A 12,067-nucleotide genomic window follows, 5' to 3' on the forward strand; every position below is an offset into this window, starting at 1 on the left:
TTTTTGTCGTAAGATTTATCGTAAGTGAATTTTTTATCTTAAGATAAAATTTTAACTTACGAGTGGCTTTGTGAAAATGACTTAAGATTTAACTTACGATTATCGTAAGTGAAAAACTTAAGATAAATCGTAAGATTTTTTGTGAAAATGTCTGCAGAATCTAATTGTCACGCGCATTAACATGACGTTTACATTTTATGCTTATTTAACTATAAGCATATTCATCATCAGTCAGATTTTGTTCTTTGTGTAGAACAATTTTAAATAGCATTACATATAACTTGCAACTTTGCGTGTAAACCTGATAGTATTGTTACTTACTTGCGTTACTTCCCAGCAAACACATGACGTTAAAATAACGTCGGATTAATGTTAGATTTTGGTCACGACGTCGGCAACCAAAATACGACGTAAATCTGACGTTAAAATACCGATGTCTAATAGACGTTTCTTTTTGACGTCGTACTAACTCAGGTTCTGGTCAGTGTCCTGACGGTAGGTAAAAAAATAACAAAAAATAATATTTATTCGCTGTTGTAATCATTTAAACTTTTTTCAAATGTTATTTGGATTACAAATGAAGTGTTGTTATATAAATACAGACCAAGATCGCGGCGCTGCAACCTAATAAAACATATAGGTGGCGCTGTATATAGGCAAGTTACATGTGTTATTGTTATGAAATCTATTTATAGCCACAGATCTGTTTACAAGTTCCAATCATTTAACGTTGTAATATTTTCATTTGTGGTACATTATATGTATCAAAATCACGAGTTTTTTAATAGTGCTTTAACATTTAATCATAGTGACTGAAAAGGGAAAGAAAACATAATTAACCTATAATTCGAATCTAAAGTCACGTGGATGGAAATTCAAATTTGTAGGCGTTACGTTTTGGCTGTCGGTCAGGAATCGGGATGCATTGATAAAGTGAATATTATAGATTTTCTTGAACAAAAAGGTCAGTTCAATTTATTTAGATTTATTTCTACTTTGTATTTGATAAATAATTGCATGATTGCAAGCACTCTTAAATTTAATTATCATTATTTGAACAGCTGAAGTAAAATGTCACTCAAATTCGCGATAATGTCTAATAATAAATCTTTTTAAAATTGACATGTTTTAACTCTGCTTGTGAAGAGTTTATAATATGCCTTTCAGTAGTACCAAAGAGAATGCTTAGTTTTCATATTTTTCTTAAACTGTGATGTTTTTGTCAGTTAAAATCTGAGAATTGAGAATGAATTTGTTCGATTTCGAGCGTTTCGGACCAAGACGTTTCGGTCCCAAATAACCCAAAACGTTCCGGTCCCAAATAACCCAAGACGTTTTGGTTCCAGACATTTCGGCATTAAATCTTTAATTTAAAACTATGAAATATTTAAGACTTGCGTAACTGTTCTATTTCAAACGTAGAATATATACATAAGTTAGAATATAATTTTCTTTTCAGGTAGTTAAAGTGTTGGACATGCTCTCAAAGGTCGGAGGGACGGAAACACGTGAATATGTAAAAAGAAACATATGAAAGTAAGATTTTTGTAAACTCTATTACATACTTTAGTCCATACTAAACTGGAGTTTAAAAGCGGCTTTTTAAATGTTCAGTATTTATGTTTACTTTTAATTTTTGTTAAAGCTCTCTTATAAAAAGTTGGCAAAATTGTTCATTAAGTTTAGATAACCATGAAAACATTTTTGCTTGTTATTTTTACATGTTTCATAAATTTCTTTTTTTTTCAGTGAAAATGATGTCACACACGCTATTGGACGCTACAAACGCTCCATATCCTCCGGACAGACGAGGGGTGCTGAAAGAAGGTCATATCTAAAAGCATCACACCTCAAAATTCGTGCTAATTCTCATGTATATCTAAAAGTATAACTTTGTGAAGTAACTAAAAGGCAGCAATTTATACATTACTGACAATTATCAAAGGAGGTCAAAATATGCAAAATGGCACGAAATGTTTTAGAAATGCTGTAGAAATATAGTAAAATACTGAAAATCTGTCATTAATTGCTTGAAACATAATTATCAGAATCTTTTAACTTTTCTTAAAATTATAATATTTTCATTATTTTATTTGATAGGGCAAACTTTGATAGAAATGTGCATACATTGTTTTGTTCTTTAATATTTGTACATGTTTTCTTAGTTATTTATGTCATTGTTTTTGTAATACTTTTTGTTTTGTAATTAACTTATTTTATGTTTTATTTTGTTTAATTTATGAAAATTATTTAACCTTGCAGAATTTACTAAAATTGTATGTATCAGCTTAAAATTGCAACTTTTATATTAAATTAAAAAAGCATAAAACATATTTTTGCTTTTAGTTTTCTGTTATACATTTCATTGGAGGGAAAGTTACTTAATAGAATGAGTTACATTTAATTCGATCAAATCAGGATTAGCCAGAAAATATTTATGACGTGGTGAAACAAAATAGATTAGGGGAATGATCAGATGAAGGTCAGAAAATGATCAGATTTAGGGCAGAAAAGGGTTAATATTTAGGTCGGAAAATGGTTAGAAACTGGTTAGATTTAGGTCGGAAAATGGTCAGATTGAGGTCGGAAAATGGTCAGATTGAGGTCGGAAAATGGTTAGATAATGGTCTGATTTTGGTCAGAAAAAGGTTAAATAATGGTTAGATTCTGACGTCTACCTGACGTCAGATTATTACGTCAAAAAAACTTTCAAATCCAACCGTTTTTCCGACCGTCATCCGACGTCAGAACCTGACTTAAATCTGACGTCAGTATAACGTCTTGTGTTTGCTGGGTTATGATTCTCTATTTACTATTTATCAAAAAGGCCCAAAATAGCCCTGAGTCGCCAATAAACAAGAAAAATATTACATACATTCGTATGTAATATAGGTACGATTGCATACTACTTTTTGTGAAGACTTTATGTTTGTTGAATTAAATTTGTAATGTAAAATGAACAAACATGTCATGAGATATTTTATATCTTTAAACATTTTCATGGAATGTAATTAATGTATCACCATATTAAAGTTGCATGCCTTCAGATGAGAAAAATGATTTCAAGGAAATCAAAATATGAAAAGAAAATTCACGGTCATTGACTGCTTTGAAGCATAATCACAAAATAAAATTACAGGAAATTAAAAACCTTTTTAATACACTAAAGGTATAAAATCATAGTCAAAGATTTGAGATATGATTATTTATTCATATTAACCTCATTATTGGTTATATTTTGATAAAAAAACCCGAAAGACACAGTTTGTAAATATTTATTACAATAAAATATGAAAAAGGTATACGCGCCGGGGTAAGCTTAATTAAAATTCCCGAGCTAAGTCGCGGTGGTGCTTGGGATAATCACTTGATACTGTAAATGGCAGCCATTTTACGATATGAATCCTCGAAAAGTTGCTGAAAAGATATGAAAAAATACTTGCAATTCAAAGTTTGCTGGCTACATAAAGATTATCGATTTACTCTTTGCACGAGTATAATAATATTGACGTGTTTTTCATTGGTTTAAACCATCACGTTACCAATACACATGTTCATTGTAGGTGTGAACTAATTTTGTGTTCATTAAAATTATTCCGTTAATAGACATATAACAATCTTATATTTACAAATGAATTGATAAAAAACAATCCCAGAAGCATTTAAGATAATAACAATCATTGGAAATCAATGCATGTAAATTGTAAATTTGTGTATGACAACTCAACCCCCTAAACAAAACATAATAGACTCAACCAAAACAAGCGCCTGCTTCTTCACCTAACTATGTAGTTGCATGACCATGATTAGCAATTTAGCAAACCAAATCTAAGAGATAAACCTATTGTAAAAATAATACTATGACCACGGCAGATTTCGTACAGAAAACGAGAATGGACGCCATGTGGAGTAAACAAAGTAGAAAATAGTAAATAGATAAATGATTTTACAAACCAACAGCCATCGGTCAAAGTCAAATTTCTTGAAACAAAACATTCTAAAAGTCGGACATAACATTGATTATCAATAATTATATAAATATTTACATTAACATGTATGTAATAGCAACACGACTGGGTCCATATATGACACTGATGCGTCCATTGAATTATTGATAGCTAACATAAGCTAGGTAAAATTACGATTACATTTGAAGAGTATATTCAATTTTATTCTTCAACTGTCAAATTATTTACTTCTTTATTCACATATAAGATAATTCATTTATTTGGCATATGCATTATGTTTATCATGTCTTAGATTTTAATATGTGGTCCTTCTTTAAATCTTAAAATGCAACAAAAATCCTGTTAAGGACATATGCAGGTCATGCCGCGTGCAATAATCCATGCATTTACATCCAATGACCACATCGATAAGAAATAGTCCCAAATAGCCCTATCTTATTTATTCAGTTGGAAGAGACATTATTGTTAAAAATTCTACTCGATTTAAATGTTTTCAAACCATAAATATTCCGTTCCCTTCCTCTCTTTACAATGCGTATTGGTGAGCTCTCTGATAAAGCTCGATTGACTGATATAATTAAAAAAATTGTCAGATATGTAGTTTATCAACAGAAATAATTGCAATAATAAAATAGTGTTTAGTGTTCTTAAGTGAACTAAGTTATATTCATTTCACGAAAAACGGTTACCGTGGGTATGAAAACAAGATGTAAAATATTTTTTATCAACGAGTGCCGCTGTATTAAAAAGCTGAATCTATTATACTTGCTACAGGTTTATAACATTACGGTTATTCGTATAAATAACTCTTTTACAAAAGAATACCCCTTGACTTTGAAATTGCCGCGTTGAGGCATAACGCTTTACAACATAAAAATGAAAGTGATCCTGATTGTGCACGTTCATTGGACATTCTAGCTAAGTCAATTTTGCCGTTTTGGATTTCTGTTTTCTCTCTATTTTGAATACGTTTAGTATTGCTACATGACACATATAGAGTTTTCATAATCATTACCGTGAAAGAACAATGATTAAAGAGCAAATCAATTTCTTTACAAATACATGTGTACAGACAACAATTTTACGACTTTTAAAAACACTTATACATGTTATAGCGCAGCAAGTAAAAATCATTTAAATATTCATTTGTGTTTATGTAAATCGTACAGTAAATAACAAATGTTTTTATGATTAACATAATTATAAAGAGAGAACGGTAGGCATGTTGCTTCGCATTTGCAACAGATTCATAATTCTGCTTTAAACTGTAGTCCCTTTTTTCGACTTGGAACTGGTGCCAGAATTGACAATTGAAGAAAATGGCAAGATTTACGCCATATATAATAACCATATAAACATATTAAGGTAGGATTTTGCTGTCTGTACCCCCGATTGATGTAAACCTGACCTATTAATCATGGCGTAGACCAAATAACGCCAGAAAACGAAATAACTTGCAACCGAAGCCCGCACTAATACAAGCAACTTCCAAGGTTATGCAAAGTGTTTGATAAAACTGCTTATAAACTGACGAAGATCCAATATTCTGTGGAAAGCTTATATTTTTCCCCGTAGACTGGTGCATATCCCAAAGATATTGATACAGAAATAAAATATTTACGGCTATTTTCTTTTCCGAATCGAGCAATATTTGTCTTGGAAATGATGCCAAAAATGACGTCAATGTCACGTGGTATGGCCACACTGAGACTGTTCCATGTGATTTATTTGGGGGGAAGCAACAGTTACTTTGTACATTTTATATGACGAGTCTGTTAAGAAGGACTTTGCAAAGGTTTTTTTTACAGATATTTATTATGAATTTTGGATTCTTTTTGCATTTATTTTCTGGTATTTTTATATAATTGTGAAAATAAAACGATGGGTTGGATTATCCCTGTTAACCATCATATCATGGACTTGTCCATAATTTGAAATCTAGGAAATATGGGTCAGCAGAAGCTTAGACAGTGGAAATAAAGCAAATAACAAAGGATTTTATTGATAGTTAAAAATTGTGGTGATAATATATAAGCAATTTTTGAGATAATATTTTGTTTAAAGTGTAAGGATTGAATATTTTTGAATTTTTCAAAGAAAAAAAAATAAGACTTAGCCTTGTGAATGAAAATGACAATAATATGGATATGCTCAGTTGTAAATGAATTTTGAATGCTACATTATGACCTTGGATAAGAAGATAAATACCAATATCATAAAAATTCAGGTAAGTAACTTTTGGATACATTTAAACAATAAAAATATATTTCAAATAAATTAAATAATTTTGCATTAAGTTTGAGAGTAAATTTGTAACACTAAGTTTGGTTGTAATGAATTATAGTTTAAATGCATGTATAATTATTTATAACTGCATACAATGACAAGAAACAATAATATAACATATTAGTGGTGGCAGTGTTTTACTGATGACTGTTTGTGTTTCAGGATATGTCTCAAGCTGGTGTAAAAAGAATGGGAGGGGAGGAGTCACGGACAAGGAATTATTAACGATACCATAAGTTAAAGCAGATCAGTTATGCTTGGAATAAAAATGAAAACAACTGGCTGAACAAAAAACATTTACAGTGAAATAAAATGAAATAATTTGCCATGGATTAAAACAATACAATAGCAGTGCAATAAAAAATATAACTCCGACGTGTTTCTGTTTTTTGTGTGACTCTTTTACGTACTGTACATGCACCCTAATGTAGAAAACATTATGGTAAAGCTCATAAAAATAACTTAAAAGCTTTGTAATTGTGATCACCTATTGTCTGTCTGCAATTTTGGATTCCAATTATTCTTATGCAGCTAAAAAATAATGTTGTATCCATCCATAATTCAGCTTTATTAGTGTACTATCACAAAATTGAATAACTTCATTTCCTTAGGCGGATTTTTTGCTAGTATTCCTTAGGAAGAATTTTCTCCTGCTAGTGATTTTCTAAGTAGGTTTTATTTTCCTGGTTAAAATATTTTAGGCGGAATTTTTTCCGGCTAAGAATTTTCCTAAGGCGGAATTTTCTCCTGCTAGTGCTTTCTTTAAGCTGAATTTTTTCCTGGTTAAATTTTCTAAGGAGGATTTTTTTCCTGCTACCCTAACTGTTTTCCTCCTAAGAAAATTTGCATATTTCGCAGCGTATTCCTGCTTATAGGAGGAATCTGTGATATGTAAACCTGAAATGCCTTAGACGGATTACGCCTAGTAGCTAGGCGGAATTTCTGCTTTTTTCAGGGCGGAAGTTTTCGTACGGGTTTTATTAAAATGGTAATATCAATTTCCAAAAGTTCCAAAATATGGTTGTTTTGTGTAATTATCATACATACGATGCGATGCCAGTGTATCTAGGGGTAGTTTTAAGTACATATGTAGTGTTATAAACAAAATTAGGCAAAAGTGGCGTGCCCTCGTCAAACCGTACAGAAGTGTTTGCATAACTGGTCATGATTTGCACCCCATGCGTGTAATAAGTTGGAAGAGTACATATGTGGGCTCCAGTCTCACTAGGTGTTATCAGTAGAACATAAAAACATAACGTACAAATAAGTCATAAACTTACCGACAGCAGCAAAAAACTATCCGACAGCCATGTTTTTCCACCGCTTCTGCGACGAAATCTCCATCGCCGCACCGGTAGACCCACCGCTTCTGCGAAAGCTATGGCCAGTGTGATAATGTAACATATTGACTGCATATTAATAACAAATGTCTGTAAAATATATCAAAATCTGTAAATTCTCTATCTAGAGGGACTTTCTAACCCAGGAAAATTCAAAGAAGTTGGGTACCTTGCTAATTTTCAGTCAATTTCTTCAAAGTTAAATATTCGTAGAAAGCAAAAATAGTCAATTTTGAAAATGATTATTTTATGTCTTCATTCAAAGGATATATATCATATATAATATATGAGAGGTCGAATGCATACACAATTTTTGTATTAGCAATTTTTTTTCTCAAAATATTCCACTTTCCACTTTCTTGATATTTGGAAAATTTAGTACTAAACAGTTTGATATTCATCCCCATATAGGATGTCACGTATGTTTCATTTTATTCAAATGCAAGTAAAGGTTGAGAAAACAATTTTATTTTTTGTAAAATAATTTATATTTATGGATATTATTTTAACATTATTATATATAGAATGAAATACGGCCAGTAAGCTCTTTGCAGAAACGAATTAGTTGTTGCTGAGAACATCAATATCTTGTAATATATTTTTAACATTTCTGTTGGTACATCAACTTATTATTAACATATCTTTCCTTTGTAAAATCAATTTTGTGTCTTCTTACATCTAATACAAGGTAACCGTTACTAACAGGCATGCTAATCCCAACTTTATCTTTAATTTTCAATAATTGTCGAATTGTAAGTTGGAGTAACGTATGTTTCACACTCGCTTATTTATGAACTTTATCACGGAATTTAAACTTACATGTAAAATCGACTTTTTTTATTTAGGAATCAAATGCAAATCATTCTATTGTCATAAAAATGCGATTTTATGTTTTTATATATGCATGTGTAAACAATATAAAGTCTGTTTGATAAAAGTAACGTTTGTTTCACTGTGGTTACATAAACAAGTAAAAACACGACCAAAGTTAACAAAATTTACTTACTAATGTCAAATAGAAGTTAATGTTGATGTTATACGTGCTTTCTGACTTCAATTTCCCTTTTGATAAACTTACTTTAAAAAGTTGATAACGTATGTTTCTGTAACGTATGTTTCATTTTTACATTGAAAGTGGGTTAAAAATGACGCAAGACCGTTTAAGCCGCCATAATTTGTGGTTAATATATCAGAGTTACACACATGTTAATTTTCTTTCTTGTTTTGATTCTTCTTTGAATGGATTGGCTCTTAAATAATGGTAACGTATGTTTCTTTTTAAAGTGCTGTTGAAAAGATTTGAATAAAAAATGAAAATTTCCGAAAATAGAATAATATTTGAGAGGCTGCAAGCTTATTTTTACTTATAATTATATATATGCTGTATTATTAAGCATGCATCAATTCAATTATGTAATTTGGGTTTCACTTCTTATTGTTTTAGGTTTGTCACTTTTTATTTATATGCATTTGGCGACATTTGATCATTCATTATACCAATGAGATTTTAACAGTCAAATATAATTTTTACCAATAATCAAAGTGCATATACACACAGCAATGACTAATTGCACATGTTTCGTTTATTCTGGAACTTATTTTTCTGAAACACAATTTCAAAGTTGAAAATTCTAGGTGGCGACAGTAACGTATGTTACATTTTAGGGCATTAATGGTACTTGTAAAAGAAAAATAACAGATAGAAATGTAAAACTGAGAGTGTCCCTATTAGACAAAGTGGCAGCCACCTTTCTAACGACATTTTGACCTCCAGAAAAACCTTCGTATAAGAGCTACCCAGTGGAACATCAAATGCTGTGTTTTATTGAGAATGAGCGCACAAACATTTATTATCTTATAAGAGAACATTTAATTCTTAAAATTTATTTGCAAAATCATTAAAAATAAAGTTAATACTATTTTTAATATAAGTTATGAACCATGTAAATCTTATTCTCAACTATTTATTGCATAGATATCTCGATTATAATTCCGTACGATTATACACAGCGACTCACTTATATGATATCACGGTCAAACATTTTAAATTGACCATTGCTGACTCTGTTTGATTAAGCATTATTAAATCTTCAACACTTAAAGTATTGTATTCAATGGAACTAAAAGACTTATCAGTTTAACAACTGAACATGCCACATATAGATTAAAATTAATAATAATACAAAATGCGATTGACTGAATGGTATATTTTATGATAAAATTGAAAGTTTTAAAATGCCTTCATTTATCTGGTTATGTTTAACATCAGTGGTATAGCCATGATATGGCCCTAGATCGCTCCCCTGACCCATCAACCGCATCCAAGCAATGTCTTAGACAAGCATCCTGGTCAAGTTTAATGAAAATTGAGTCAAATGTGTGGCCTCTAGTGTATTAAAAAGCTTTTTCACTATTTGGGCAGTGTGACCTATTTTTTTTTTTTTGACCGGAGACGACCCATATTCAAACTTGACCTAGAAGTCATCAAAACAACCTTCCTGACCGATTTCAAGGAAATTTGGATCAAAACTGCAGCCACTAGAGTGTTAACAAGCTTTTTCTATTTTTAGCTCCTATGACCTAATTTTTGACCGGAGATGACCCATCTTCGAACTTGACCTAGAAATCATCGAAACAACCTTCCTGACAAATTTCCAGAATATTTGGATCAAAACTGCAGCCGCTAGAGTGTTAACAAGCTTTTTCTATTTTTAGCTCCTACATGTGACCTAGATTTTGACCAGAGATAACCATCTTCGAACTCGATCTGTATTTCATTGAGACAAACATTCTGACAAAGTTTGATGATGATGCAATCAAAACTGTGACTGCTAGACTGTTAACAACCCAATTGTTGACGACGCACGACAAAGCCCCATCACTATATACCTCACCTTGACCACTTCCTGGTCAGGTGAGCTAAAAACCTGGCCTGTACTTTTTTCCCCAAGAAAAGTATCAAAGGGCAATAACTCTGTTATTTGTCAAAATAGTGTTATGGTTCTTGTGCACTGCACTTCCTCTTATTGTACTTGACAACTGTATGAAGTTGTATTGAATTACAACCAGTAGTTTTCAAGTAATGGTCCGCACAAGGAAAAGTAACAAAGGGCGATAACTCTGTAATTAGTCAAGATGGAGTTATGGTTCTTGTATGCTGCACTTCCTGTAAGTGTGCTTGACCATTGTATGAAATTATATTGAATTCCAACCATTTGTCTTCAAGTTATGCTCCGCACAAAAAAGCAATGGAAAAGTAACAAAGGGCAATAACTCTGTAATTAGTCAAGATGAAGTTATGGTTCTTGTGCACTGCACTTCCCCTTATTGTGCTTGACAATTGAGTGAAGTTGTTTTGAATTCCAACCAGTAGTTTTCAAGTTATGCTCCGGAAAAGGAAAAGTAACAAAGGGCAGTAACTCTGTAATTAGTCAAGATGGAGTTATGGTTCTTGTGCACTGCACTTCCTCTCAATGTGCTTGACCATTGTATGATGTTATATTGAATTCCAACCATTAGTCTTCAAGTTATGGTCCGGACAAAAGAAAGCAATGGAAAAGTAACAAAGGGCAATAACTCTGTAATTAGTCAAGATGAAGTTATGGTTCTTGTGCACTGCACTTCCCCTTATTGTGCTTGACAATTGAATGAAGTTGTTTTGAATTCCAACCAGTAGTTTTCAAGTTATGCTCCGGAAAAGAAACAAAGGGCAGTAACTCTGTAATTAGTCAAGATGGAGTTATGGTTCTTGTGCACTGCACTTCCTCTCAATGTGCTTGACCATTGTATGATGTTATATTGAATTCCAACCATTAGTCTTCAAGTTATGGTCCGGACAAAAGAAAGCAATGGAAAAGTAACAAAGGGCAATAACTCTGTAATTACTTTAGATAGAGTTATGGTTCTTGTGCACTGCACTTCCCCTTATTGTGCTTGACAATTGTATGAAGTTGTTTTGAATTCCAACCAGTAGTTTTCAAGTTATGCTCCGGACAAGGAAAAGTAACAAAGGGCAATAACTCTGTAATTAGTCAAGATGGAGTTATGGTTCTTGTGCACTGCACTTCCTCTCAATGTGCTTGACCATTGTATGAAGTTATATTGACTTCCAACCATTAATTTTCAAGTTATGCTCTGGACAAGGAAAATGCAACGGACAGCTGGACCGACAGACCGACCACCGGGTGACTCCTATATACCCCCCCAAACTTCGTTTTTGGAGGTATAATTATCTTAATGGAAAATAAATCAAAAAGAAGCAAATTTTCAAGATATTACAGATTTTATTTGTTCATATCTTACAATGGTTTATCTACAAGAAACTTCTTATCTTAAATATCAAATTAACAAAATACTATCTCATTAGAACAAGAAAACATGAAGACTACATTTAAAATAATACATTCGCACCAAACAATGATATCTAAAGTTTTAAAAGCAACATTCATTTGTTCGTTCATTCATTCATTTATT

General features: G+C 31.7%; 1 long non-coding RNA gene across 1 annotated transcript; it reads left to right on the forward strand.

The window, feature by feature from the left end:
- Nucleotides 1–525: 525 nt before the first annotated feature.
- Nucleotides 526–2,800, forward strand: LOC132730000 (uncharacterized). Its single transcript, XR_009625708.1, has 3 exons — nucleotides 526–964; nucleotides 1,460–1,536; nucleotides 1,750–2,800. It is a non-coding gene; the product is annotated as an uncharacterized LOC132730000 (long non-coding RNA).
- The last annotated feature ends 9,267 nt before the right edge of the window (nucleotides 2,801–12,067 follow it).

This window comes from Ruditapes philippinarum, unplaced genomic scaffold, assembly GCF_026571515.1.
Source record: "Ruditapes philippinarum isolate M1 unplaced genomic scaffold, ASM2657151v2 ctg19090_1_1_1_1, whole genome shotgun sequence".
In the NCBI taxonomy this organism is placed as follows: Eukaryota; Metazoa; Mollusca; class Bivalvia; order Venerida; family Veneridae; genus Ruditapes; species Ruditapes philippinarum.